General features: G+C 44.8%; 1 long non-coding RNA gene across 1 annotated transcript in view; it reads left to right on the top strand.

The window, feature by feature from the left end:
* Positions 1-1898, top strand: part of LOC113885045 — a 53870-nt gene extending 51972 nt beyond the window's left edge. Inside the window, exons 4-5 of the long non-coding RNA XR_003509115.1 lie at positions 909-1026; positions 1674-1898. This is a non-coding gene — a long non-coding RNA (uncharacterized LOC113885045). The remainder of the gene's footprint in view (positions 1-908; positions 1027-1673) is intronic.
* The last annotated feature ends 4872 nt before the right edge of the window (positions 1899-6770 follow it).

The following is a 6770-nucleotide window of genomic DNA, read 5'->3' on the forward strand; positions in this document are numbered from 1 at the left end:
GTAAAAGTGAACACTGAGGTGGAAAAATCAGACTTTTGCATGTCTCTCTTTACAGGAAAAACCCAGCTTATCAACAGTTCATGGAATTTCAAATACAGAACACACTGTATAGTTTTTTCTTTTTAACAACAATGCCAAATGTGTTTTTCCTTTTTCTTTTCTTTTTGTAAAATAAAAACAATAGCTCTGCTGCCCCCTAATACTCAAGACAAATATCCTCTGGTAGATTACAAATAAGAGAAATCAATTTTACTTCATACAAGACTGCGTTTCATTTTGGAAGATCTTTTGGTCACATTTAAGTGCAAGAGGAAGAGATAACAGATGAAATAGCTTCGTGTAGAAACAGAACATTCTTGAACATTTGTTCTAATTCATTCCCAAGTCCAACTGAGCATGATGCAGAATAATGGCTTTCACAACAATGACTCAGACAATCCCCTCCCCCTGCTTCCAAGAATGTTTCCAGTTACATCGAAAACCTTAGATGATGAGGAATGAAAATAGCATCTTATTACACACCTGTCATTGGCTCTTGGGAGAAATATCTTTCCCAAATGCTGCAATGGGAGACTTAATTTATACACATCACAAATTCATATTCATGTGTGCTCCATTAAAGCTTTATTATGTTTACAAATCTTCTGATGAGTGAGAAATCAATAATCTGAGGAATTGTAGATGTAGAAATAGAAGAAAAATAGAGTTTACCATGCATGACAGTAAGTGCCAGCCCATTGATACAATGTTTGGGGTCTGAAACAATGATGAATGTCAAGTTACCTCAGGATAAATTTTCCAACTATTTATCTTAAAAAGTTAAATTACAGATATGTTGTGGAGATTCTTCTGTAAGAAGTTATTAATTTCAGTGGTCAATTTCAATACTGTTTCCGGAAATTTTTCAGGTAGAACTCTTTCTGAAGTTCTTTGGGAAAGAACAGCTAAATGTCACCGATGACCACAGACCTCCCTGGGGCCTCAAAATCAGTGCAAGAGATGAAACGGCACCTGCAGGCTGAACAGGTAACGTTATACAAAGGCATGCCATTCTGTCTCATCATTATGCTTTCTATCATTACAACCACTATTATTCAGAAGTTTGAGAGTTTTTTTGAAAAAATATTCTGTTTTCAGAGGCTAGGAACTCTTGGCATACATCTTTGATCTCTGATGACCCTTTATTTGTGTTTTTAGTGTATTGTTAAAATTGTCTTTTGAGGAATGTCGTGGTTTTCTTCTGTACATTTTTTTGGTGGGTGAGACGTCTATTCAGATACAATTCCTGATGGGTTTCTCAGTTTTCAAAAGACCCATGAACTTGAATCAGCACTGTAGAGTTTCTGCATTTCCATTTCTTGCCTCGAAGTCTAACCTTGTGTGTTTTTCCACCTGCTGTGGTTCATCAGACTTCTTCCTACTTGAATCACTCAAGCTAAGGGGCTGGTGGATGGTCCAAACCCTGCAGTTACTCTACTTCATGGTTCTAGACCCAGTGATTATTTCAGCAGGTGGATACGTGACCCAAGCTGGCTCAATTTAGAGCTTGTCTATGGATTTTCTAAATTTGAAGTGGAGAGCATGTTCTCTCTTTCTTGTTGCCTCACAGGCTCTGAAGTGCCTAGAACTGTGCCTGATATAGGTTAAGCGTCTCTTCTCATTATTGTTAACAGGGTGTGCCTTTGGGGCTGCTGGTAGCCATGGCCGCCTTCACATGAAGGAACCTGGAAGAATGAGGGCAAACAGAACAAAAGCTGAGGCGAAAGGTGGAGCGAGAAATCTGGTACAATTCACACAAATCCATCCTTTTTTATGGTTTGGTTCCATGAGCTAATACATTTCTTTTTCTTGTTTGAGTTGGGATTCTGCCATTTGTAATAAAAAGTTCTGATGATGAACATGACTTGGTGTTATTTAGCAGATGCTTGGAAGTTTGGACTAGAAAAAAAGTAAAGATTGAGGCAGGCATTTCTAGTAGTACGGACTCAGGGACTAAGACAGAAAATGCAGGCAGACAGGTTTGAGAGATGGTCATGAACTTAACTTTGGATGTATTAAGTTTGAAGATCTTTGAATTTTGCCACGTGGAGCTGCCCATTAGGTGTTTAGAAATAAGGATAGAAAGCTCAGGAGAGAGTTCAGAGGTGGGGATGTAGATATGTGGTCAACAGAATGGAGCTGAAACTGGAGCCCATGACCCTGAATGGGTCTAGTGAATGAGTGAGTGAAGTCGCTCAGTCGTGTCTGACTCTTTGTGTCCCCATGGACTATAGCCCACCATGCTCCTCCATCCATGGGATTTTCCAGGCAAGAGTACTGGAGTGGGGTGCCATTTCCTTCTCCAGAGGATCTTCCCAACCCAGGGATTGAACCTGGGTCTCATTGTAGGCAGATGCTTTACTGTCTGAGCCACCAGGGAAGTCCGAATGGGTCCAGAGCAGGACTGAAAGAGGCACGGGAGAAGGAACAGACAATGGGAGGTGATGTGGTCCAGTGAGAGGACAGGAGAGATGTCAAAGAGGATAATCCTAACAACACCCTTACATGATGCCAAGAGGCTTAGATGGGTGAAAACTCAGAAAAGGCATCACAGGCTATCAGGAGCTTATTGGTGCCACTTGAGAGAAAATTTCAGTTTAGTAGGAGCACAGGATTGAGAAATGGATGGGAGAAGGTCATGGGAGAGGTCAGAAGAGGGAAAGGTGTGGGCATTCCATAGTTTCAGTGTAGTCAGATCACTTCTTTTTTTCTTAAGAGTAATTGTGATTTAAGCACATCTACAGGTTGAAGAGAAATCAAAGGGCAGAAAAAATACATCAGATGGGTACAAATGGAAAAAGCACATTAAAAGAGGAAGGGGTAGAGGGTAAAAGAAGAAGTCTCAGAGAGGAAAAACTGTATTTCTTTATTTAAGACGTCAGGGCAAGAGAAAAAGACCACAATGAGCTTGGAAGAATTTAAGATAGGAGGTGAATGCTAGGTAGAACTCCATCCCAGGATGTTGAAGCCAAGAAGGTGGATGACAAGGTCATGGCTACTTGATTGGTGGGTGAAGGAACTTCAGTGTGGACAGAATTTAGAACCACTACAAGAAATTAATTGAGTTTATTATAATAATTTTAGGGTATCACTGAGATTAGAAAGAATAATTTGGCAGTGTATTGTATTCAGTCAATTTCCACTAGCAGCCCAAGATAAGGAATGGCAAAAACCAAAGATGCATTTGCCTAGTTCAATGGAAAGTTAAGGAACAAGGAAATCTAGGATGCCAGGGGCCTTGCTGAGTGAAGAGAGCAGGTTTGTCTCGCTTACTAGCTTGCTGTCAGGGACTTGTCTTACTATGGATGCCGTGCAGCACAGTATCCGGCACCTAAGGGAGATGCAATAAAGATTTATGCCATTGAATAAAAAGGCACTCGTTAACTTTTATGCTGCACTCTTTCATCTAGTTGCAGCTCCGAAACACAGGAATCACCTTCCTTTCTTCTCCACATTTGTTCTGGCAGTTTGATTAGAAAGAATAAGATGTTTCTGGAATCATCCCTGTGGAGAGAGAGGGTGGTGATGGGGCTATGAGAAAAATGGGAAGTAGAAATTTGAGAAAAATAAATGAATGTATTTGCATTCCTATTGTGAGGAAGGAACTGGGTGTGACTGTGTGTGTTCCAAGCACAAGTACTGATGGTTTGAGATGAGGCAGTATGTGAGTCACACAGCAGGGGAGGTTTTATAAAGAAATTGATGAGCAAGGCGATCTGGGCAGGATATAGGGTGACCAGTTATCCCAGTTGCCCAGGATGGAAGGTGACTGTGAGACTTTTTGTACTAAAATGGGAAAGTTCCAGAGTGATCAGGATATTTGGTCAGCCTACTGTGTGCAGAGAAACATGAAAAAATATATTAAATATCCATTTCTCTTTAAAATAGAGTAGTTTCAGAATTTCTGGAGAGGTCACTCTAGGGAACCCCCCTGAGAAGGAACATTTGATTTGTATCGGCAGACTAAAGAGTGTTAACTCCATGAACTGAACATGTTTCTAAATTGGGCTTCCTGAAGATTCCTAAAACTTCCAAGTAATTGATCTGAAGCTAAAAGTGTAAGCTGGGCCTTTATGATGACCTTAGATAAACTGTCTTATTGCCTCATTTTAAAACATAGTATTTTTTATTAGAACCTGAAAGTGTCATTTAAGGTTACTCACCAGCTTTCTTGCAGTACAGTTTGCAGGAGACTGGGGGAAAGAATAGATTCTTTTTTCTTCTCCACCCTCGCCTGCCTAGCTGAAGAAACACCATGCTGTCTCCAATGTTAAGTAGCAGGTGAGATGCTTGCCTGTTTCAAAGGCCAAACAAAACATAAACCAGATGGGACCTGCTTTGGTGCTGATCTGAACCAAGAGCTGAATAAAATGAATAAACACACCAAGAACACTCTAGACAACTCCCAACAGAGAAGAAACACACAGATGACAGAAACATAATTGTCTTTAATTTGCAAATTGATTTTGGATCCTAAGAATCTGGAATGAATGGGGTTTTTTTTGGGGTCTTACCTTTAGTCAGTGATTTCAGCAACGTTAACGACTGTATGGTGGTAGCAGTAGGTGAATGGGTACGAGGGACAAGTGTGCTCAGAACTTCTCTTGAGGGACCAGAACCTACAGAGGACAACTGAGGAGGTAGTGGTGGGAAAAACAACACAAAAGCTTTGAACAAAGGAAAATGTAGAAACTCCCAGCATTCCAAGTTGATTGATACTCTCACGCACAAATGCTATGAATGACTTACTGCTTCATTCAAATTCTTGCTCCAAATCAGTGGGTCTCAGGCTTGGCTGCACATTGAAATTACCTGGGGAGCCTTAAAATACCTGATCCCTGGGTCCAATCCCAGCCTTGGTGCTGGACTGCATCTGTGTAACCAAGATTGATAGCCCCTATGCTGTCAATCAGGAAATCAGGAGAAAAGGCCCAGGCCAGTAGTTTCCAAATTGTATGTGCCTAAGAATGGCCTGGAGGGATTGGTAAGATCTCCTGGAGCTCATCTTCAGAGAATTCAGTAGGTCAGGGTGGGGCCTGGAGATTATGCATTTCTAACAAGCTCCCCAGTGCTGCTGCTGCTTCTGGGCCAAGGATCGCACTGTGAGGACTGCTGGCCTGAGTGGATCTTCTGTTACTATGTCTGGAGACAACTAAACCATTCATAATTCCTTGCGGTACCCCTGAGAGTTCTGTGGGCCCTCATTTAAGTGTGTTTAGAGGGCACATCTGAATTGATTTGCCCCATTCCCTCCAGCCAATGGGAGGAAGCTCCTCCTTTTTCAAGCCTGGAAGTGTAAGGGCTTTGTTCTTTGCTGACCTTGTTGATTTCAGGGGAAGCCATAAAAGGTTGGCATGAAGGGATGATGAGACACATCATCATGGATGTCTGGTAATCCTAGGGAACACAGTGTCCTGGGCATTTGCCAGCCAGCTCCATGGAGTCACTCTGATCTAATGGCACCCCAACTAGCCAGGCAGTCTCCTCCTGTGCACCCCTCCATTCTACCTTGGAACCCCCACTCTGTGCCTGCCCTCATCCAACAAGCAGGACCCACAGTGCATTTGGAATACTGCCCCACTGTGCCTAGAGAACCATGGTGGCCCAAAGAATAGTACTAAATCATAGATACTGTTCGTGGGGGGCACGTGTTCTGCCAAAAACTGTGCTGGCACTTTATACACATCACTTAACTTAAACTTCATGCCTTCATGCCAACCTTGAAAAACAAGAATTATTATAACCATTTTATAGATGAGGAAACTGAGGCTCAAAGAGTATGACTTGCCCAAAGCCTAAGGGCCGTTAAAGGAGAGATGAGATGTGGGGTTGGTCTGGCTCCAAAGCCCATGCTTTCGTCTACTCTTCTGCCTACCAGGCACAGGTAGACTAGGGCGACAGGAAAAGCAGGGGACCCTGGCTGGTAAACGGTCTGGCCTCCACTCCCAGACACTGCTAAGCAGCTGGGGGGACCCTGGCTGGTAAACGGTCTGGCCTCCACTCCCAGACACTGCTAAGCAGCTGGGGGGACCCTGGCTGGTAAACGGTCTGGCCTCCACTCCCAGACACTGCTAAGCAGCTGGGGGGACCCTGGCTGGTAAGCGGTCTGGCCTCCACTCCCAGACACTGCTAAGCAGCTGGGGGGACCCTGGCTGGTAAGCGGTCTGGCCTCCACTCCCAGACACTGCTAAGCAGCTGGGGGGGACCCTGGCTGGTAAACGGTCTGGCCTCCACTCCCAGACACTGCTAAGCAGCTGGGGGGGACCCTGGCTGGTAAACGGTCTGGCCTCCACTCCCAGACACTGCTAAGCAGCTGGGGGGGACCCTGGCTGGTAAACGGTCTGGCCTCCACTCCCAGACACTGCTAAGCAGCTGGGGGGGACCCTGGCTGGTAAACGGTCTGGCCTCCACTCCCAGACACTGCTAAGCAGCTGGGGGGGACCCTGGCTGGTAAACGGACTGGCCTCCACTCCCAGACACTGCTAAGCAGCTGGGGGGGACCCTGGCTGGTAAACGGTCTGGCCTCCACTCCCAGACACTGCTAAGCAGCTGGGGGGGACCCTGGCTGGTAAACGGTCTGGCCTCCACTCCCAGACACTGCTAAGCACCTGGGGGGACCCTGGCTGGTAAACGGTCTGGCCTCCACTCCCAGACACTGCTAAGCAGCTGGGGGGACCCTGGCTGGTAAACGGTCTGGCCTCCACTCCCAGACACTGCTAAGCAGCTGGGGG

This window comes from Bos indicus x Bos taurus, chromosome 27, assembly GCF_003369695.1.
Source record: "Bos indicus x Bos taurus breed Angus x Brahman F1 hybrid chromosome 27, Bos_hybrid_MaternalHap_v2.0, whole genome shotgun sequence".
Classification (NCBI taxonomy): domain Eukaryota; kingdom Metazoa; phylum Chordata; class Mammalia; order Artiodactyla; family Bovidae; genus Bos; species Bos indicus x Bos taurus.